This window comes from Ovis canadensis, chromosome 13, assembly GCF_042477335.2.
Source record: "Ovis canadensis isolate MfBH-ARS-UI-01 breed Bighorn chromosome 13, ARS-UI_OviCan_v2, whole genome shotgun sequence".
In the NCBI taxonomy this organism is placed as follows: domain Eukaryota; kingdom Metazoa; phylum Chordata; class Mammalia; order Artiodactyla; family Bovidae; genus Ovis; species Ovis canadensis.
The window spans coordinates 8490354-8513358 of record NC_091257.1 but is presented as its reverse complement, the minus strand read 5'-3'; positions in this window follow the sequence as shown (position 1 = coordinate 8513358).

The following is a 23005-nucleotide window of genomic DNA, read 5'->3' as shown; positions in this document are numbered from 1 at the left end:
GGGAAAGCCTCGTGGGAAAGCCTCGTGGAAAAGACTCGAGGGAAAACCATAGATCCTTTGATCCACCCGGCGGACTGCGTGACACTGCTGCTACCGCTCTGGAGGAAAGCGCAAGTGCATGCCCGCATTCGAGACGAAGACTGACTCCCCTGGGGAGACTCCAGAAGTACCCCAAGATCCATGTCAGCACTGGAGAGGAATCCTCAGGTTCCGTCCCCGACTCCAACAAGGCCTCAGGCCCCGGCATCGACGGGAGAGGAATCCCGAGACGCCCCCGAGGAACTCGCATGGGGACTGGCCTTTCCTGAGGCCACCAGAGCGGGTCCCTGAGCGCCCCATCGTAAGTCGAGAGCACCTGCCGCAACTCGAGAAAATCCAGGCGGTTTTGCCCTCCAGGCGAGATGAGGCCCATTTCCGCTGAGGCTTCTCGAGGCTAATCACGTCTAACCACTGGAACTTCCAAAGGGTCCTTCACACCCTTGCTGCAACTCAAGAAGTTCCCCGACATACCCGTCTCCACTCGAGAGGAAGCACGTGGGTCCCGCACACATCCAGGGGAGCCCCGTTTCCGCCTCCTAGCTCGAGATGAGGGATCCTTTCCCTGTTTCGTAGGGAAAGAATTCCCGGCGTTCCCATCGCATCTCAAGAGGAGGCGCTCTCCACAGGAAAGGCGAGAGGAACTCCAGGGTCGTGCCACCATTCCAAGAGTCCCCCAGATGTGTCAGTCCATTCCAGAGGAACCTCTTTTCCCTGCACTGCCTTGACGTTCAAGCCGAGGATCGACTCCCACCACGTGTGCACGTGGGACAGCCCTGTGGGAAAGCCTCGTGGGAAAGCCTCGTGGGAAAGACTAGAGGGAAAACCATAGATCCTTTGATCCACGCGGTGGACTGCGTGACACTGCTGCTACCTCTCTGGAGGAAAGCGCAAGTGAATGCCCGCATTCGAGACGAGGACTGACTACCCTGGGGAGACTCCAGACGTACCCCAAGATCCATGTCAGCACTGGAGAGGAATCCTCAGGTTCCGGCCCCGACTCCACACAAGGTCTTAGGCCCCGGCATGGTCGGGAGACGAATCCCGAGAGGCCCCCGAGGAACTCGCATGGGGACTGGCCTTTCCTGAGGCCACCAGAGCGGGTCCATGAGGTCCCCGTCGTAAGTCGAGAGCACCTGCCGCAACTCGAGAAAATCCAGGAGGTTTTGCCCTCCAGGCGAGATGAGGCCCATTTCCGCTGAGGCTTCTCGAGGCTAATCACGTCTAACCACTGGAACTTCCAAAGGGTCCTTCACACCATTGCTGCAACTCAAGAAGTTCCCAGACATACCCGTCTCCACTCGAGAGGAAGAACGTGGGGTCCCGCACACATCCAGGGGAGCCCCGTTTCCGCCTCCTAGCTCGAGATGAGGGATCCTTTCCCTGTTTCGTAGGGAAAGAATTCCCGGCGTTCCCGTCGCATCTCAAGAGGAGGCGCTCTCCACAGGAAAGGCGATAGGAACTCCAGGGTCGTGACACCATTCCAAGAGTCCCCCAGATGTGTCAGTCCATTCCAGAGGAACCTGTTTTCCCTGCACTGCCTTGACGTTCAAGCCGAGGATCGACTCCCACCACGTGTGCACGTGGGACAGCCCTGTGGGAAAGCCTCGTGGGAAAGCCTCGTGGGAAAGACTCGAGGGAAAACCATAGATCCTTTGATCCACGCGGCGGACTGCGTGACACTGCTGCTACCGCTCTGGAGGAAAGCGCAAGTGCATGCCCGCATTCGAGACGAGGACTGACTCCCCTGGGGAGACTCCAGAAGTACCCCAAGATCCATGTCAGCACTGGAGAGGAATACTCAGATTCCGGCCCCGACTCCACACAAGGTCTTAGGCCCCGGCATCAACGGGAGAGGAATCCCGAGAGGCCCCCGAGGAACTCGCATGGGGATTGGCCTTTCCTGAGGCCACCAGAGCGGGTCCCTGAGGTCCCCGTCGTAAGTCGAGAGCACCTGCCGTAAGTCGAGAAAATCCAGGAGGCTTTGCCCTCCAGGCGAGATGAAGCCCATTTCCGCTGAGGCTTCTCGAGGCCAATCACGTCTAACCACTGGAACTTCCAAAGGGTCCTTCACACCCTTGCTGCAACTCAAGAAGTTCCCCGACATACCCGTCTGCACTCGAGAGGAAGCACGTGGTGTCCCGCACACATCCAGGGGAGACCCGTTTCCGCCTCCTAGCTCGAGATGAGGGATCCTTTCCCTGTTTCGTAGGGAAAGAATTCCCGGCGTTCCCGTCGCATCTCAAGAGGAGGCGCTCTCCACAGGAAAGGCGAGAGGAACTCCAGGGTCGTGCCACCATTCCAAGAGTCCCCCATATGTGTCAGTCCATTCCAGAGGAACCTGTTTTCCCTGCACTGCCTTGACGTTCAAGCCGAGGATCGACTCCCACCACGTGTGCACGTGGGACAGCCCTGTGGGAAAGCCTCGTGGGAAAGCCTCGTGGGAAAGACTCGAGGGAAAACCATAGATCCTTTGATCCACACGGCGGACTGCGTGACACTGCTGCTACGGCTCTGGAGGAAAGCGCAAGTGCATGCCCGCATTCGAGACGAGGACTGACGCCCCTGGGGAGACTCCAGAAGTACCCCAAGATCCATGTCAGCACTGGAGAGGAATCCTCAGGTTCCGGCCCCGACTCCACACAAGGTCTTAGGCCCCGGCATCGACGGGAGAGGAATCCCGAGAGGCCCCCGAGGAACTCGCATGGGGACTGGCCTTTAATGAGGCCACCAGACCGGGTCCCTGATTTCCCCGTCGTAAGTCGAGAGCACCTGCCGCAACTCGAGAAAATCCAGGAGGTTTTGCCCTCCAGGCGAGATGAGGCCCATTTCCGCTGAGGCTTCTCCAGGCCAATCACGTCTAACCACTGGAACTTCCAAAGGGTCCTTCACACCCTTGCTGCAACTCAAGAAGTTCCCCGACATACCCGTCTGCACTCGAGAGGAAGCACGTGGTGTCCCGCACACATCCAGGGGAGACCCGTTTCCGCCTCCTAGCTCGAGATGAGGGATCCTTCCCTTTTTCGTAGGGAAAGAATTCCCGGCGTTCCAGTCGCATCTCAAGAGGAGGCGCGCTCCACAGGAAAGGCGAGAGGAACTCCAGGGTCGTGACACCATTCCAAGAGTCCCCCAGATGTGTCAGTCCATTCCAGAGGAACCTGTTTTCCCTGCACTGCCTTGACGTTCAAGCCGAGGATCGACTCCCACCACGTGTGCACGTGGGACAGTCCTGTGGGAAAGCCTCGTGGGAAAGCCTCGTGGGAAAGACTCGAGGGAAAACCATAGAGCCTTTGATCCACGCGGCGGACTGCGTGACACTGCTGCTACCGCTCTGGAGGAAAGCGCAAGTGCATGCCCGCATTCGAGACGAGGACTGACTACCCTGGGGAGACTCCAGAAGTACCCCAAGATCCATGTCAGCACTGGAGAGGAATCCTAAGGTTCCGGCCCCGACTCCACACAAGGTCTTAGGCCCCGACATCGACGGGAGATGAATCCCGAGAGGCCCCCGAGGAACTCGCATGGGGACTGGCCTTTCCTGAGGCCACCAGAGCGGGTCCCTGAGCGCCCCATCGTAAGTCGAGAGCACCTGCCGCAACTCGAGAAAATCCAGGCGGTTTTGCCCTCCAGGCGAGATGAGGCCCATTTCCGCTGAGGCTTCTCGAGGCTAATCACGTCTAACCACTGGAACTTCCAAAGGGTCCTTCACACCCTTGCTGCAACTCAAGAAGTTCGCCGACATACCCGTCTCCACTCGAGAGGAAGCACGTGGGTCCCGCACACATCCAGGGGAGCCCCGTTTCCGCCTCCTAGCTCGAGATGAGGGATCCTTTCCCTGTTTCGTAGGGAAAGAATTCCCGGCGTTCCCATCGCATCTCAAGAGGAGGCGCTCTCCACAGGAAAGGCGAGAGGAACTCCAGGGTCGTGCCACCATTCCAAGAGTCCCCCAGATGTGTCAGTCCATTCCAGAGGAACCTCTTTTCCCTGCACTGCCTTGACGTTCAAGCCGAGGATCGACTCCCACCACGTGTGCACATGGGACAGCCCTGTGGGAAAGCCTCGTGGGAAAGCCTCGTGGGAAAGACTCGAGGGAAAACCATAGATCCTTTGATCCACGCGGCGGACTGCGTGACACTGCTGCTACCGCTCTGGAGGAAAGCGCAAGTGCATGCCCGCATTCGAGACGAGGACTGACTCCCCTGGGGAGACTCCAGAAGTACCCCAAGATCCATGTCAGCACTGGAGAGGAATACTCAGGTTCCGGCCCCGACTCCACACAAGGTCTTAGGCCCCGGCATCGACGGGAGAGGAATCCCGAGACGCCCCCGAGGAACTCGCATGGGGACTGGCCTTTCCTGAGGCCACAAGAGCGGGTCCCTGAGGTCCCCGTCGTAAGTCGAGAGCACCTGCCGCAACTCGAGAAAATCCAGGAGGTTTTGCCCTCCAGGCGAGATGAGGCCCATTTCCGCTGAGGATTCTCGAGGCCAATCACATCTAACCACTGGAACTTCCAAAGGGTCCTTCACACCATTGCTGCAACTCAAGAAGTTCCCCGACATACCCGTCTCCACTCGAGAGGAAGCACGTGGGGTCCCGCACACATCCAGGGGAGCCCCGTTTCCGCCTCCTAGCTCGAAATGAGGGATCCTTTCCCTGTTTCATAGGGAAAGAATTCCCGGCGTACCCGTCGCATCTCAAGAGGAGGCGCTCTCCACAGGAAAGGCGAGAGGAACTCCAGGGTCGTGCCACCATTCCAAGAGTCCCCCAGATGTGTCAGTCCATTCCAGAGGAACCTGTTTTCCCTGCACTGCCTTGACGTTCAAGCCGAGGATCGACTCCCACCACGTGTGCACGTGGGACAGCCCTGTGGGAAAGCCTCGTGGGAAAGCCTCGTGGGAAAGACTCGAGGGAAAACCATAGATCCTTTGATCCACGCGGCGGACTGCGTGACACTGCTGCTACCGCTCTGGAGGAAAGCGCAATGCATGCCCGCATTCGAGACGAGGACTGACTCCCCTGGGGAGACTCCAGACGTACCCCAAGATCCATGTCAGCACTGGAGAGGAATCCTCAGGTTCCGGCCCCGACTCCACACAAGGTCTTAGGCCCCGGCATCGACGGGAGAGGAATCCCGAGAGGCCCCCGAGGAACTCGCATGGGGACTGGCCTTTAATGAGGCCACCAGACAGGGTCCCTGAGGTCCCCGTCGTAAGTCGAGAGCACCTGCCGCAACTCGAGAAAATCCAGGAGGTTTTGCCCTCCAGGCGAGATGAGGCCCATTTCCGCTGAGGCTTCTCCAGGCCAATCACGTCTAACCACTGTAACTTCCAAAGGGTCCTTCACAGCCTTGCTGCAACTCAAGAAGTTCCCCGACATACCCGTCTGCACTCGAGAGGAAGCACGTGGTGTCCCGCACACATCCAGGGGAGACCCGTTTCCGCCTCCTAGCTCGAGATGAGGGATCCTTCCCTTTTTCGTAGGGAAAGAATTCCCGGCGTTCCAGTCGCATCTCAAGAGGAGGCGCGCTTCACAGGAAAGGCGAGAGGAACTCCAGGGTCGTGACACCATTCCAAGAGTCCCCCAGATGTGTCAGTCCATTCCAGAGGAAACTGTTTTCCCTGCACTGCCTTGACGTTCAAGCCGAGGATCGACTCCCACCACGTGTGCACGTGGGACAGTCCTGTGGGAAAGCCTCGTGGGAAAGCCTCGTGGGAAAGACTCGAGGGAAAACCATAGAGCCTTTGATCCACGCGGCGGACTGCGTGACACTGCTGCTACCGCTCTGGAGGAAAGCGCAAGTGCATGCCCGCATTCGAGACGAGGACTGACTACCCTGGGGAGACGCCAGAAGTACCCCAAGATCCATGTCAGCACTGGAGAGGAATCCTAAGGTTCCGGCCCCGACTCCACACAAGGTCTTAGGCCCCGACATCGACGGGAGATGAATCCCGAGACGCCCCCGAGGAACTCGCATGGGGACTGGCCTTTCCTGAGGCCACCAGAGCGGGTCCCTGAGCGCCCCATCGTAAGTCGAGAGCACCTGCCGCAACTCGAGAAAATCCAGGCGGTTTTGCCCTCCAGGCGAGATGAGGCCCATTTCCGCTGAGGCTTCTCGAGGCTAATCACGTCTAACCACTGGAACTTCCAAAGGGTCCTTCACACCCTTGCTGCAACTCAAGAAGTTCCCCGACATACCCGTGTCCACTCGAGAGGAAGCACGTGGGTCCCGCACACATCCAGGGGAGCCCCGTTTCCGCCTCCTAGCTCGAGATGAGGGATCCTTTCCCTGTTTCGTAGGGAAAGAATTCCCGGCGTTCCCATCGCAACTCAAGAGGAGGCGCTCTCCACAGGAAAGGCGAGAGGAACTCCAGGGTCGTGCCACCATTCCAAGAGTCCACCAGATGTGTCAGTCCATTCCAGAGGAACCTGTTTTCCCTGCACTGCCTTGACGTTCAAGCCGAGGATCGACTCCCACCACGTGTGCACGTGGGACAGCCCTGTGGGAAAGCCTCGTGGGAAAGCCTCGTGGGAAAGACTCGAGGGAAAACCATAGATCCTTTGATCCACGCGGCGGACTGCGTGACACTGCTGCTACCGCTCTGGAGGAAAGCGCAAGTGCATGCCCGCATTCGAGACGAGGACTGACTCCCCTGGGGAGACTCCAGAAGTACCCCAAGATCCATGTCAGCACTGGAGAGGAATGCTCAGGTTCCGGCCCCGACTCCACACAAGGTCTTAGGCCCCGGCATCGACGGGAGAGGAATCCCGAGAGGCCCCCGAGGAACTCGCATGGGGACTGGCCTTTCCTGAGGCCACCAGAGCGGTTCCCTGAGGTCCCCGTCGTAAGTCGAGAGCACCTGCCGCAACTCGAGAAAATCCCGGAGGTTTTGCCCTCCAGGCGAGATGAGGCCCATTTCCGCTGAGGCTTCTCGAGGCCAATCACATCTAACCACTGGAACTTCCAAAGGGTCCTTCACACCATTGCTGCAACTCAAGAAGTTCCCCGACATACCCGTCTGCACTCGAGAGGAAGCACGTGGTGTCCCGCACACATCCAGGGGAGCCCCGTTTCCGCCTCCTAGCTCGAGATGAGGGATCCTTTCCCTGTTTCGTAGGGAAAGAATTCCCGGCGTTCCCGTCGCATCTCAAGAGGAGGCGCTCTCCACAGGAAAGGCGAGAGGAACTCCAGGGTCGTGCCACCATTCCAAGAGTCCCCCAGATGAATCAGTCCATTCCAGAGGAACCTGTTTTCCCTGCACTGCCTTGACGTTCAAGCCGAGGATCGACTCCCACCACGTGTGCCCGTGGGACAGCCCTGTGGGAAAGCCTCGTGGAAAAGCCTCGTGGGAAAGACTCGAGGGAAAACCATAGATCCTTTGATCCACGCGGCGGACTGCGTGACACTGCTGCTACCGCTCTGGAGGAAAGCGCAATGCATGCCCGCATTCGAGACGAGGACTGACTCCCCTGGGGAGACTCCAGAAGTACCCCAAGATCCATGTCAGCACTGGAGAGGAATCCTCAGCTTCCGGCCCCAACTCCACACAAGGTCTTAGGCCCCGGCATCAACGGGAGAGGAATCCCGAGAGGCCCCCGAGGAACTCGCATGGGGACTGGCCTTTCCTGAGGCCACCAGAGCGTTTCCCTGAGGTCCCCGTCGTAAGTCGAGAGCACCTGCCGCAACTCGAGAAAATCCCGGAGGTTTTGCCCTCCAGGCGAGATGAGGCCCATTTCCGCTGAGGCTTCTCGAGGCCAATCACATCTAACCACTGGAACTTCCAAAGGGTCCTTCACACCATTGCTGCAACTCAAGAAGTTCCCCGACATACCCGTCTGCACTCGAGAGGAAGCACGTGGTGTCCCGCACACATCCAGGGGAGCCCCGTTTCCGCCTCCTATCTCGAGATGAGGGATCCTTTCCCTGTTTCGTAGGGAAAGAATTCCCGGCGTTCCCGTCGCATCTCAAGAGGAGGCGCTCTCCACAGGAAAGGCGATAGGAACTCCAGGGTCGTGCCACCATTCCAAGAGTCCCCCAGATGTGTCAGTCCATTCCAGAGGAACCTGTTTTCCCTGCACTGCCTTGACGTTCAAGCCGATGATCGACTCCCACCACGTGTGCACGTGGGACAGCCCTGTGGGAAAGCCTCGTGGGAAAGCCTCGTGGGAAAGACTCGAGGGAAAACCATAGATCCTTTGATCCACGCGGCGGACTGCGTGACACTACTGCTACCGCTCTGGAGGAAGGCGCAATGCATGCCCGCATTCGAGACGAGGACTGACTCCCCTGGGGAGACTCCAGACGTACCCCAAGATCCATGTCAGCACTGGAGAGGAATCCTCAGGTTCCGGCCCCGACTCCACACAAGGTCTTAGGCCCCGGCATCGACGGGAGAGGAATCCCGAGAGGCCCCCGAGGAACTCGCATGGGGACTGGCCTTTCCTGAGGCCACCAGAGCGGTTCCCTGAGGTCCCCGTCGTAAGTCGAGAACACCTGCCGCAATTCGAGAAAATCCAGGAGGTTTTGCCCTCCAGGCGAGATGAGGCCCATTTCCGCTGAGGCTTCTCGAGCCCAATCACATCTAACCACTGGAACTTCCAAAGGGTCCTTCACACCATTGCTGCAACTCAAGAAGTTACCCGACATACCCGTCTCCACTCGAGAGGAAGCACGTGGGTCCCGCACACATCCAGGGGAGCCCCGTTTCCGCCTCCTAGCTCGAGATGAGGGATCCTTTCCCTGTTTCGTAGGGAAAGAATTCCCGGCGTTCCCGTCGCATCTCAAGAGGAGGCGCTCTCCACAGGAAATGCGAGAGGAACTCCAGGGTCGTGACACCATTCCAAGAGTCCCTCAGATGTGTCAGTCCATTCCAGAGTAACCTGTTTTCCCTGCACTGCCTTGACGTTCAAGCCGAGGATCGACTCCCACCACGTGTGCACGTGGGACAGCCCTGTGGGAAAGCCTCGTGGGAAAGCCTCGTGGGAAAGACTCGAGGGAAAACCATAGATCCTTTGATCCACGCGGCGGACTGCGTGACACTTCTGCTACCGCTCTGGAGGAAAGCGCAAGTGCATGCCCGCATTCAAGACGAGGACTGACTCCCCTGGGGAGACTCCAGAAGTACCCCAAGATCCATGTCAGCACTGGAGAGGAATCCTCAGGTTCCGGCCCCGACTCCACACAAGGTCTTAGGCCCCGGCATCGACGGGAGAGGAATTCCGAGAGGCCCCCGAGGAACTCGCATGGGGACTGGCCTTTCCTGAGGCCATCAGAGCGGGTCCCTGAGGTCCCCGTCGAAAGTCGAGAGCACCTGCCGCAACTCGAGAAAATCCAGGAGGTTTTGCCCTCCAGGCGAGATGAGGCCCATTTCCGCTGAGGCTTCTCGAGGCTAATCACGTCTAACCACTGGAACTTCCAAAGGGTCCTTCACACCCTTGCTGCAACTCAAGAAGTTCCCCGACATACCCGTCTCCACTCGAGAGGAAGCACGTGGGTCCCGCACACATCCAGGGGAGCCCCGTTTCCGCCTCCTAGCTCGAGATGAGGGATCCTTTCCCTGTTTCATAGGGAAAGAATTCCCGGCGTTCCCGTCGCATCTCAAGAGGAGGCGCTCTCCACAGGAAAGGCGAGAGGAACTCCAGGGTCGTGCCACCATTCCAAGAGTCCCCCAGATGTGTCAGTACTTTCCAGAGGAACCTGTTTCCCCTGCACTGCCTTGACGTTCAAGCCGAGGATCGACTCCCACCACGTGTGCACGTGGGACAGCCCTGTGGGAAAGCCTCGTGGGAAAGACTCGAGGGAAAACCAAACATCCTTTGATCCACGCGGCGGACTGCGTGACACTGCTGCTACCGCTCTGGAGGAAAGCGCAAGTGCATGCCCGCATTCGAGACGAGGACTGACTCCCCTGGGGAGACTCCAGAAGTACCCCAAGATCCATGTCAGCACTGGAGAGGAATCCTCAGTTTCCGGCCCCGACTCCACACAAGGTCTTAGGCCCCGGCATCGACGGGAGAGGAATCCCGAGAGGCCCCCGAGGAACTCGCATGGGGACTGGCCTTTCCTGAGGCCACCAGAGCGGGTCCCTGAGGTCCCCGTCGTAAGTCGAGAGCACCTGCCGCAACTCGAGAAAATCCAGGAGGTTTTGCCCTCCAGGCGAGATGAGGCCCATTTCCGCTGAGGCTTCTCGAGGCTAATCACGTCTAACCACTGGAACTTCCAAAGGGTCCTTCACACCCTTGCTGTAACTCAAGAAGTTCCCCGACATACCCGTCTCCACTCGAGAGGAAGCACGTGGGTCCCGCACACATCCAGGGGAGCCCCGTTTCCGCCTCCTAGCTCGAGATGAGGGATCCTTTCCCTGTTTCGTAGGGAAAGAATTCCCGGCGTTCCCGTCGCATCTCAAGAGGAGGCGCTCTCCACAGGAAAGGCGAGAGGAACTCCAGGGTCGTGCCACCATTCCAAGAGTCCCCCAGATGTGTCAGTCCATTCCAGAGGAACCTGTTTTCCCTGCACTGCCTTGACGTTCAAGCCGAGGATCGACTCCCACCACGTGTGCACGTGGGACAGCCCTGTCGGAAAGCCTCGTGGGAAAGACTCGTGGGAAAGACTCGAGGGAAAACCATAGATCCTATGATCCACGCGGCGGACTGCGTGACACTGCTGCTACCGCTCTGGAGGAAAGCGCAAGTGCATGCCCGCATTCGAGACGAGGACTGACTCCCCTGGGGAGGCTCCAGAAGTACCCCAAGATCCATGTCAGCACTGGAGAGGAATCCTCAAGTTCCGGCCCTGACTCCACACAAGGTCTTAGGCCCCGGCATCGACGGGAGAGGAATCCCGAGGGGCCCCCGAGGAACTCGCATGGGTACTGGCCTTTCCTGAGGCCACCAGAGCGGGTCCCTGAGGTCCCCGTCGTAAGTCGAGAGCACCTGCCGCAACTCGAGAAAATCCAGGAGGTTTTGCCCTCCAGGCGAGATGAGGCCCATTTCCGCTGAGGCTTCTCGAGGCCAATCACATGTAACCACTGGAACTTCCAAAGGGTCCTTCACACCCTTGCTGCAACTCAAGAAGTTCCCCGACATACCCGTCTCCACTCGAGAGGAAGCACGTGGGGTCCCGCACACATCCAGGGGAGCCCCGTTTCCGCCTCCCAGCTCGAGATGAGGGATCCTTTCCTTGTTTCGTAGGGAAAGAATTCCCGGCGTTCCCATCGCATCTCAAGAGGAGGCGCTCTCCACAGGAAAGGCGAGAGGAACTCCAGGGTCGTTCCACCATTAGAAGAGTCCCCCAGATGTGTCAGTCCATTCCAGAGGAACCTGTTTTCCCTGCACTGCCTTGACGTTCAAGCCGAGGATCGACTCCCACCAGGTGTGCACGTGGGACAGCCCTGTGGGAAAGCCTCGTGGGAAAGCCTCGTGGGAAAGACTCGAGGGAAAACCATAGATCCTTTGATCCATGCGGCGGACTGCGTGACACTGCTGCTACCGCTCTGGAGGAAAGCGCAAGTGCATGCCCGCATTCGAGACGAGGACTGACTCCCCTGGGGAGACTCCAGAAGTACCCCAAGATCCATGTCAGCACTGGAGAGGAATCCTCAGGTTCCGGCCCCGACTCCACACAAGGACTTAGGCCCTGGCATCGACGGGAGAGGAATCCCCAGAGGCCCCCGAGGAACTCGCATGGGGACTGGCCTTTCCTGAGGCCACCAGAGCGGGTCCCTGAGTTCCCCGTCGTAAGTCGAGAGCACCTGCCCCAACTCGAGAAAATCCAGGAGGTTTTGCCCTCCAGGCGAGATGAGGCCCATTTCCGCTGAGGCTTCTCGAGGCCAATCACATCTAACCACTGGAACTTCCAAAGGGTCCTGCACACCCTTGCTGCAACTCAAGAAGTTCCCCGACATACACGTCTCCACTCGAGAGGAAGCACGTGGGGTCCCGCACACATCCAGGGGAGAACCGTTTCGCCTCCTAGCTCGAGATGAGGGATCCTTTCCCTGTTTCGTAGGGAAAGAATTCCCGGCGTTCCCGTCGCATCTCAAGAGGAGGCGCTATCCACAGGAAAGGCGAGAGGAACTCCAGGGTCGTGCCACCATTCCAAGAGTCCCCCAGATGTGTCAGTCCATTCCAGAGGAACCTGTTTTCCCTGCACTGCCTTGACGTTCAAGCCGAGGATCGACTCCCACCACGTGTGCACGTGGGACAGCCCTGTGGGAAAGACTCGAGGGAAAACCATAGATCCTTTGATCCACGCGGCGGACTGCGTGACACTGCTGCTACCGCTCTGGAGGAAAGCGCAAGTGCATGCCCGCATTCGAGACGAGGACTGACTCCCCTGGGGAGACTCCAGAAGTACCCCAAGATCCATGTCAGCACTGGAGAGGAATCCTCAGATTCTGGCCCCGACTCCACACAAGGTCTTAGGCCCCGCCATCGACGGGAGAGGAATCCCGAGAGGCCCCCGAGGAACTCGCATGGGGACTGGCCTTTCCTGAGGCCACCAGAGCGGGTCCCTTAGGTCCCTGTCGTAAGTCGAGAGCACCTGCCGCAACTCGAGAAAATCCAGGAGGTTTTGCCCTCCAGGCGAGATGAGGCCCATTTCCGCTGAGGCTTCTCGAGGCCAATCACATCTAACCACAGGAACTTCCAAAGGGTCCTTCACACCATTGCTGCAACTCAAGAAGTTCCCCGACATACCCGTCTCCACTCGAGAGGAAGCACGTGGGGTCCCGCACACATCCAGGGGAGCCCCGTTTCCGCCTCCTAGCTCGAGATGAGGGATCCTTTCCCTGTTTCGTAGGGAAAGAATTCCCGGCGTTCCCGTCGCATCTCAAGAGGAGGCGCTCTCCACAGGAAAGGCGAGAGGAACTCCAGGGTCGTGCCACCATTCCAAGAGTCCCCCAGATGTGTCAGTCCATTCCAGAGGAACCTGTTTTCCCTGCACTGCCTTGACGTTCAAGCCGAGGATCGACTCCCACCACGTGTGCACGTGGGACAGCCCTGTGGGAAGGCCTCGTGGGAAAGCCTCGTGGGAAAGACTCGAGGGAAAACCATAGATCCTTTGATCCACGCGGCGGACTGCGTGACACTGCTGCTACCGCTCTGGAGGAAAGCGCAAGTGCATGCCCGCATTCGAGACGAGGACTGACTCCCCTGGGGAGACTCCAGAAGTACCCCAAGATCCATGTCAGAACTGGAAAGGAATCCTCAGGTTCCGGCCCCGACTCCACACAAGGTCTTAGGCCCCGGCATCGACGGGAGAGGAATCCCGAGAGGCCCCCGAGGAACTGGCATGGGGACTGGCCTTTCCTGAGGCCACCAGAGCGGGTCCCTGAGGTCCCCGTCGTAAGTCGAGAGCACCTGCCGCAACTCGAGAAAATCCAGGAGGTTTTGCCCTCCAGGCGAGATGAGGCCCATTTCCGCTGAGGCTTCTGGAGGTCAATCACATCTAACCACTGGAACTTCCAAAGGGTCCTTCACACCCTTGCTGCAACTCAAGAAGTTCCCCGACATACCCGTCTGCACTCGAGAGGAAGCACGTGGTGTCCCGCACACATCCAGGGGAGCCCCGTTTCCGCCTCCTAGCTCGAGATGAGGGATCCTTTCCCTGTTTCGTAGGGAAAGAATTCCTGGCGTTCCCGTCGCATCTCAAGAGGAGGCGCTCTCCACAGGAAAGGCGAGAGGAACTCCAGGGTCGTGCCACCATTCCAAGAGTCCCCCAGATGTGTCAGTCCATTCCAGAGGAACCTGTTTTCCCTGCACTGCCTTGACGTTCAAGCCGAGGATCGACTCCCACCACGTGTGCACGTGGGCCAGCCCTGTGGGAAAGCCTCGTGGGAAAGCCTCGTGGGAAAGGCTCGAGGGAAAACCATAGATCCTTTGATCCACGCGGCGGACTGTGTGACACTGCTGCTACCGCTCTGGAGGAAAGCGCAAGTGCATGCCCGCATTCGAGACGAGGACTGACTCCCCTGGGGAGACTCCAGAAGTACCCCAAGATCCATGTCAACACTGGAGAGGAATCCTCAGGTTCCGGCCCCGACTCCACAGAAGGTCTTAGGCCCCGGCATCGACGGGAGAGGAATCCCGAGACGCCCCCGAGGAACTCGCATGGTTACTGGCTTTTCCTGAGGCCACCAGAGCGGGTCCCTGAGGTCCCCGTCGTCAGTCGAGAGCACCTGCCGCAACTCGAGAAAATCCAGGAGGTTTTGCCCTCCAGGCGAGATGAGGCCCATTTCCGCTGAGGCTTCTCGAGGCTAATCACGTCTAACCACTGGAACTTCCAAAGGGTCCTTCACACCCTTGCTGCAACTCAAGAAGTTCCCCGACATACCCGTCTCCACTCGAGAGGAAGCACGTGGGTCCCGCACACATCCAGGGGAGTCCCGTTTCCGCCTCCTAGCTCGAGATGAGGGATCCTTTCCCTGTTTCGTAGGGAAAGAATTCCCGGCGTTCCCCTGGCATCTCAAGAGGAGGTGCTCTCCACAGGAAAGGCGAGAGGAACTCCAGGGTCGTGCCACCATTCCAAGAGTCCCCCAGATGTGTCAGTCCATTCCAGAGGAACCTGTTTTCCCTGCACTGCCTTGACGTTCAAGCCGAGGATCGACTCCCACCACGTGTGCACGTGTGACAGCCTCGTGGGAAAGCCTCGTGGGAAAGACTCGAGGGAAAACCATAGATCCTTTGATCCACGCGGCGGACTGCGTGACACTGCTGCTACCGCTCTGGAGGAAAGCGCAAGTGCATGCCCGCATTCGAGACGAGGACTGACTCCCCTGGGGAGACTCCAGAAGTACCCCAAGATCCATGTCAGCACTGGAGAGGAATCCTCAGGTTCCGGCCCCGACTCCACACAAGGTCTTAGGCCCCGGCATCGACGGGAGAGGAATCCCGAGAGGCCCCCGAGGAACTCGCATGGGGACTGGCCTTTCCTGAGGCCACCAGAGCGGGTCCCTGATGTCCCCGTCGTAAGTCGAGAGCACCTGCCGCAACTCGAGAAAATCCCGGAGGTTTTGCCCTCCAGGCGAGATGAGGCCCATTTCCGCTGAGGCTTCTCGAGGCTAATCACGTCTAACCACTGGAACTTCCAAAGGGTCCTTCACACCCTTGCTGCAACTCAAGAAGTTCCCCGACATACCCGTCTCCACTCGAGAGGAAGCACGTGGGTCCCGCACACATCCAGGGGAGCCCCGTTTCCGCCTCCTAGCTCGAGATGAGGGATCCTTTCCCTTTTTCGTAGGGAAAGAATTCCCGGCGTTCCGGTCGCATCTCAAGAGGAGGCGCTCTCCACAGGAAAGGCGAGAGGAACTCCAGGGTCGTGCCACCATTCCAAGAGTCTCCCAGATGTGTCAGTCCATTCCAGAGGAACCTGTTTTCCCTGCACTGCCTTGACGTTCAAGCCGAGGATCGACTCTCACCACGTGTGCACGTGGGACAGCCTCGTGGGAAAGCCTCGTGGGAAAGACTCGAGGGAAAACCATAGATCCTTTGATCCACGCGGCGGACTGCGTGACACTGCTGCTACCGCTCTGGAGGAAAGCGCAAGTGCATGCCCGCATTCGAGACGAGGACTGACTCCCCTGGGGAGACTCCAGAAGTACCCCAAGATCCATGTCAGCACTGGAGAGGAATCCTCAGGTTCCGGCCCCGACTCCACACAAGGTCTTAGGCCCCGGCATCGACAGGAGAGGAATCCCGAGAGGCCCCCGAGGAACTCGCATGGGGACTGGCCTTTCCTGAGGCCACCAGAGCAGGTCCCTGAGGTTCCCGTCGTAAGTCGAGAGCACCTGCCGCAACTCGAGAAAATCCAGGAGGTTTTGCCCTACAGGCGAGATGAGGCCCATTTCCAATGAGGCTTCTCGAGGCCAATCACATCTAACCACTGGAACTTCCAAAGGGTCCTTCACACCATTGCTGCAACTCAAGATGTTCCCCGACATACCCGTCTCCACTCGAGAGGAAGCACATGGGGTCCCGCACACATCCAGGGGAGCCCCGTTTCCGCCTCCTAGCTCGAGATGAGGGATCCTTTCCCTGTTTCGTAGGGAAAGAATTCCCGGCGTTCCCGTCGCATCTCAAGAGGAGGCGCTCTCCACAGGAAAGGCGAGAGGAACTCCAGGGTCGTGCCACCATTCCAAGAGTCCCCCAGATGTGTCAGTCCATTCCAGAGGAACCTGTTTTCCCTGCACTGCCTTGACGTTCAAGCCGAGGATCGACTCCCACCACGTGTGCACGTGGGACAGCCCTGTGGGAAAGCCTCGTGGGAAAGCCTCGTGGGAAAGACTCGAGGGAAAACCATAGATCCTTTGATCCACGCGGCGGACTGCGTGACACTGCTGCTACCGCTCTGGAGGAAAGCGCAAGTGCATGCCCGCAATCGAGACGAGGACTGACTCCCCTGGGGAGACTCCAGAAGTACCCCAAGATCCATGTCAGCACTGGAGAGGAATCCTCAGGTTCCGGCCCCGACTCCACAGAAGGTCTTAGGCCCCGGCATCGACGGGAGAGGAATCCCGAGAGGCCCCCGAGGAACTCGCATGGGGACTGGCCTTTCCTGAGGCCACCAGAGCGGGTCCCTGAGGTCCCCATCGTAAGTCGAGAGCACCTGCCGCAACTCGAGAAAATCCAGGAGGTTTTGCCCTCCAGGCGAGATGAGGCCCATTTCCGCTGAGGCTTCTCGAGGCCAATCACATCTAACCACTGGAACTTCCAAATGGTCCTTCACACCATTGCTGCAACTCAAGAAGTTCCCCGACATACCCGTCTCCACTCGAGAGGAAGCACGTGGGTCCCGCACACATCCAGGGGAGTCCCGTTTCCGCCTCCTAGCTCGAGATGAGGGATCCTTTCCCTGTTTCGTAGGGAAAGAATTCCCGGCGTTCCCCTGGCATCTCAAGAGGAGGTGCTCTCCACAGGAAAGGCGAGAGGAACTCCAGGGTCGTGCCACCATTCCAAGAGTCCCCCAGATGTGTCAGTCCATTCCAGAGGAACCTGTTTTCCCTGCACTGCCTTGACGTTCAAGCCGAGGATCGACTCCCACCACGTGTGCACGTGTGACAGCCTCGTGGGAAAGCCTCGTGGGAAAGACTCGAGGGAAAACCATAGATCCTTTGATCCACGCGGCGGACTGCGTGACACTGCTGCTACCGCTCTGGAGGAAAGTGCAAGTGCATGCCCGCATTCGAGACGAGGACTGACTCCCCTGGGGAGACTCCAGAAGTACCCCAAGATCCATGTCAGCACTGGAGAGGAATCCTCAGGTTCCGGCCCCGACTCCACACAAGGTCTTAGGCCCCGGCATCGACGGGAGAGGAATCCCGAGAGGCCCCCGAGGAACTCGCATGGGGACTGGCCTTTCCTGAGGCCACCAGAGCGGGTCCCTGATGTCCCCGTCGTAAGTCGAGAGCACCTGCCGCAACTCGAGAAAATCCAGGAGGTTTTGCCCTCCAGGCGAGATGAGGCCCATTTCCGCTGAGGCTTCTCGAGGCTAATCACTTCTAACCACTGGAACTTCCAAAGGGTCCTTCACACCCTTGCTGCAACTCAAGAAGTTCCCCGACATACCCGTCTCCACTCGAGAGGAAGCACGTGGGTCCCGCACACATCCAGGGGAGCCCCGTTTCCGCCTCCTAGCTCGAGATGAGGGATCCTTTCCCTTTTTCGTAGGGAAAGAATTCCCGGCGTTCCGGTCGCATCTCAAGAGGAGGCGCTCTCCACAGGAAAGGCGAGAGGAACTCCAGGGTCGTGCCACCATTCCAAGAGTCTCCCAGATGTGTCAGTCCATTCCAGAGGAACCTGTTTTCCCTGCACTGCCTTGACGTTCAAGCCGAGGATCGACTCTCACCACGTGTGCACGTGGGACAGCCTCGTGGGAAAGCCTCGTGGGAAAGACTCGAGGGAAAACCATAGATCCTTTGATCCACGCGGCGGACTGCGTGACACTGCTGCTACCGCTCTGGAGGAAAGCGCAAGTGCATGCCCGCATTCGAGACGAGGACTGACTCCCCTGGGGAGACTCCAGAAGTACCCCAAGATCCATGTCAGCACTGGAGAGGAATCCTCAGGTTCCGGCCCCGACTCCACACAAGGTCTTAGGCCCCGGCATCGACAGGAGAGGAATCCCGAGAGGCCCCCGAGGAACTCGCATGGGGACTGGCCTTTCCTGAGGCCACCAGAGCAGGTCCCTGAGGTTCCCGTCGTAAGTCGAGAGCACCTGCCGCAACTCGAGAAAATCCAGGAGGTTTTGCCCTACAGGCGAGATGAGGCCCATTTCCAATGAGGCTTCTCGAGGCCAATCACATCTAACCACTGGAACTTCCAAAGGGTCCTTCACACCATTGCTGCAACTCAAGATGTTCCCCGACATACCCGTCTCCACTCGAGAGGAAGCACATGGGGTCCCGCACACATCCAGGGGAGCCCCGTTTCCGCCTCCTAGCTCGAGATGAGGGATCCTTTCCCTGTTTCGTAGGGAAAGAATTCCCGGCGTTCCCGTCGCATCTCAAGAGGAGGCGCTCTCCACAGGAAAGGCGAGAGGAACTCCAGGGTCGTGCCACCATTCCAAGAGTCCCCCAGATGTGTCAGTCCATTCCAGAGGAACCTGTTTTCCCTGCACTGCCTTGACGTTCAAGCCGAGGATCGACTCCCACCACGTGTGCACGTGGGACAGCCCTGTGGGAAAGCCTCGTGGGAAAGCCTCGTGGGAAAGACTCGAGGGAAAACCATAGATCCTTTGATCCACGCGGCGGACTGCGTGACACTGCTGCTACCGCTCTGGAGGAAAGCGCAAGTGCATGCCCGCAATCGAGACGAGGACTGACTCCCCTGGGGAGACTCCAGAAGTACCCCAAGATCCATGTCAGCACTGGAGAGGAATCCTCAGGTTCCGGCCCCGACTCCACAGAAGGTCTTAGGCCCCGGCATCGACGGGAGAGGAATCCCGAGAGGCCCCCGAGGAACTCGCATGGGGACTGGCCTTTCCTGAGGCCACCAGAGCGGGTCCCTGAGGTCCCCATCGTAAGTCGAGAGCACCTGCCGCAACTCGAGAAAATCCAGGAGGTTTTGCCCTCCAGGCGAGATGAGGCCCATTTCCGCTGAGGCTTCTCGAGGCCAATCACATCTAACCACTGGAACTTCCAAAGGGTCCTTCACACCATTGCTGCAACTCAAGAAGGTCCCCGACATTCCGCGTCTCCACTCGAGAGGAAGCACGTGGGGTCCCGCACACATCCAGGGGAGCCCCGTTTCCGCCTCCTAGCTCGAGATGAGAGATTCTTTCCCTGTTTCGTAGGGAAAGAATTCCCGGCGTTCCGGTCGCATCTCAAGAGGAGGCGCTCTCCACAGGAAAGGCGAGAGGAACTCCAGGGTCGAGACACCATTCCAAGAGTCCCCCAGATGTGTCAGTCCATTCCAGAGGAACCTGTTTTCCCTGCACTGCCTTGACGTTCAAGCCGAGGATCGACTCCCACCACGTGTGCACGTGGGACAGCCCTGTGGGAAAGCCTCGTGGGAAAGCCTCGTGGGAAAGACTCGAGGGAAAACCATAGATCCTTTGATCCACGCGGCGGACTGCGTGACACTGCTGCTACCGCTCTGGAGGAAAGCGCAAGTGCATGCCCGCATTCGAGACGAGGACTGACTCCCCTGGGGAGACTCCAGAAGTACCCCAAGATCCATGTCAGCACTGGAGAGGAATCCTCAGGTTCCGGCCCCGACTCCACACAAGGTCTTAGGCCCCGGCATCGACGGGAGAGGAATCCCGAGACGCCCCCGAGGAACTCGCATGGGGACTGGCCTTTCCTTAGGCCACCAGAGCGGGTCCCTGATGTCCCCGTCGTAAGTCGAGAGCACCTGCCGCAACTCGAGAAAATCCACGAGGTTTTGCCCTCCAGGCGAGATGAGGCCCATTTCCGCTGAGGCTTCTCGAGGCTAATCACGTCTAACCACTGGAACTTCCAAAGGGTCCTTCACACCCTTGCTGCAACTCAAGAAGTTCCCCGACATACCCGTCTCCACTCGAGAGGAAGCACGTGGGTCCCGCACACATCCAGGGGAGCCCCGTTTCCGCCTCCTAGCTCGAGATGAGGGATCCTTTCCCTTTTTCGTAGGGAAAGAATTCCCGGCGTTCCGGTCGCATCTCAAGAGGAGGCGCTCTCCACAGGAAAGGCGAGAGGAACTCCAGGGTCGTGCCACCATTCCAAGAGTCTCCCAGATGTGTCAGTCCATTCCAGAGGAACCTGTTTTCCCTGCACTGCCTGGACGTTCAAGCCGAGGATCGACTCTCACCACGTGTGCACGTGGGACAGCCTCGTGGGAAAGCCTCGTGGGAAAGACTCGAGGGAAAACCATAGATCCTTTGATCCACGCGGCGGACTGCGTGACACTGCTGCTACCGCTCTGGAGGAAAGCGCAAGTGCATGCCCGCATTCGAGACGAGGACTGACTCCCCTGGGGAGACTCCAGAAGTACCCCAAGATCCATGTCAGCACTGGAGAGGAATTCTCAGGTTCCGGCCCCGACTCCACACAAGGTCTTAGGCCCCGGCATCGACAGGAGAGGAATCCCGAGAGGCCCCCGAGGAACTCGCATGGGGACTGGCCTTTCCTGAGGCCACCAGAGCAGGTCCCTGAGGTTCCCGTCGTAAGTCGAGAGCACCTGCCGCAACTCGAGAAAATCCAGGAGGTTTTGCCCTACAGGCGAGATGAGCCCATTTCCAATGAGGCTTCTCGAGGCCAATCACATCTAACCACTGGAACTTCCAAAGGGTCCTTCACACCATTGCTGCAACTCAAGATGTTCCCCGACATACCCGTCTCCACTCGAGAGGAAGCACATGGGGTCCCGCACACATCCAGGGGAGCCCCGTTTCCGCCTCCTAGCTCGAGATGAGGGATCCTTTCCCTGTTTCGTAGGGAAAGAATTCCCGGCGTTCCCGTCGCATCTCAAGAGGAGGCGCTCTCCACAGGAAAGGCGAGAGGAACTCCAGGGTCGTGCCACCATTCCAAGAGTCCCCCAGATGTGTCAGTCCATTCCAGAGGAACCTGTTTTCCCTGCACTGCCTTGACGTTCAAGCCGAGGATCGACTCCCACCACGTGTGCACGTGGGACAGCCCTGTGGGAAAGCCTCGTGGGAAAGCCTCGTGGGAAAGACTCGAGGGAAAACCATAGATCCTTTGATCCACGCGGCGGACTGCGTGACACTGCTGCTACCGCTCTGGAGGAAAGCGCAAGTGCATGCCCGCAATCGAGACGAGGACTGACTCCCCTGGGGAGACTCCAGAAGTACCCCAAGATCCATGTCAGCACTGGAGAGGAATCCTCAGGTTCCGGCCCCGACTCCACAGAAGGTCTCAGGCCCCGGCATCGACGGGAGAGGAATCCCGAGAGGCCCCCGAGGAACTCGCATGGGGACTGGCCTTTCCTGAAGCCACCAGAGCGGGTCCCTGAGGTCCCCGTCGTAAGTCGAGAGCACCTGCCGCAACTCGAGAAAATCCAGGAGGTTTTGCCCTCCAGGCGAGATGAGGCCCATTTCCGCTGAGGCTTCTCGAGGCCAATCACATCTAACCACTGGAACTTCCAAAGGCTCCTTCACACCATTGCTGCAACTCAAGAAGTTCCCCGACATACCCGTCTCCACTCGAGAGGAAGCAAGTGGGTTCCCGCACACATCCAGGGGAGCCCCGTTTCCGCCTCCTAGCTCGAGATGAGGGATCCTTTCCCTGTTTCGCAGGGAAAGAATTCCCGGCGTTCCCGTCGCATCTCAAGAGGAGGCGCTCTCCACAGGAAAGGTGAGAGGAACTCCAGGGTCGTGCCACCATTCCAAGAGTCCCCCAGATGTGTCAGTCCATTCCAGAGGAACGTGTTTTCCCTGCACTGCCTTGACGTTCAAGCCGAGGATCGACTCCCACCACGTGTGCACGTGGGACAGCCCTGTGGGAAAGCCTCGTGGGAAAGCCTCGTGGGAAAGCCTCGAGGGAAAACCATAGATTCTTTGATCCACGCGGCGGACTGCGTGACACTGCTGCTACCGCTCTGGAGGAAAGCGCAAGTGCATGCCCGCATTCGAGACGAGGACTGACTCCCCTGGGGAGACTCCAGAAGTACCCCAAGATCCATGTCAGCACTGGAGAGGAATCCTCAGGTTCCGGCCCCGACTCCACACAAGGTCTTAGGCCCCGGCATCGACGGGAGAGGAATTCCGAGAGGCCCCCGAGGAACTCGCATGGGGACTGGCCTTTCCTGAGGCCACCAGAGCGGTTCCCTGAGGTCCCCATCGTAAGTCGAGAGCACCTGCCGCAACTCGAGAAAATCCAGGAGGTTTTGCCCTCCAGGCCAGATGAGGCCCATTTCCGCTGAGGCTTCTCGAGGCCAATCACATCTAACCACTGGAACTTCCAAAGGGTCCTTCACACCATTGCTGCAACTCAAGAAGTTCCCCGACATACCCGTCTCCACTCGAGAGGAAGCACGTGGGGTCCCGCACACATCCAGGGGAGCCCCGTTTCCGCCTCCTAGCTCGAGATGAGGGATCCTTTCCCTGTTTCATAGGGAAAGAATTCCCGGCGTTCCCGTCGCATCACAAGAGAAGGCGCTTTCCACAGGAAAGGCGAGAGGAACTCCAGGGTCGTGACACCATTCCAAGAGTCCCCCAGATGTGTCAGTCCATTCCAGAGGAACCTGTTTTCCCTGCACTGCCTTGACGTTCAAGCCGAGGATCGACTCCCACCACGTGTGCACGTGGGACAGCCCTGTGGGAAAGCCTCGTGGGAAAGCCTCGTGGGAAAGACTCGAGGGAAAACCATAGATCCTTTGATCCACGCGGCGGACTGCGTGACACTGCTGCTACCGCTCTGGAGGAAAGCGCAAGTGCATGCCCGCATTCGAGACGAGGACTGACTCCCCTGGGGAGACTCCAGAAGTACCCCAAGATCCATGTCAGCACTGGAGAGGAATCCTCAGGTTCCGGCCCCGACTC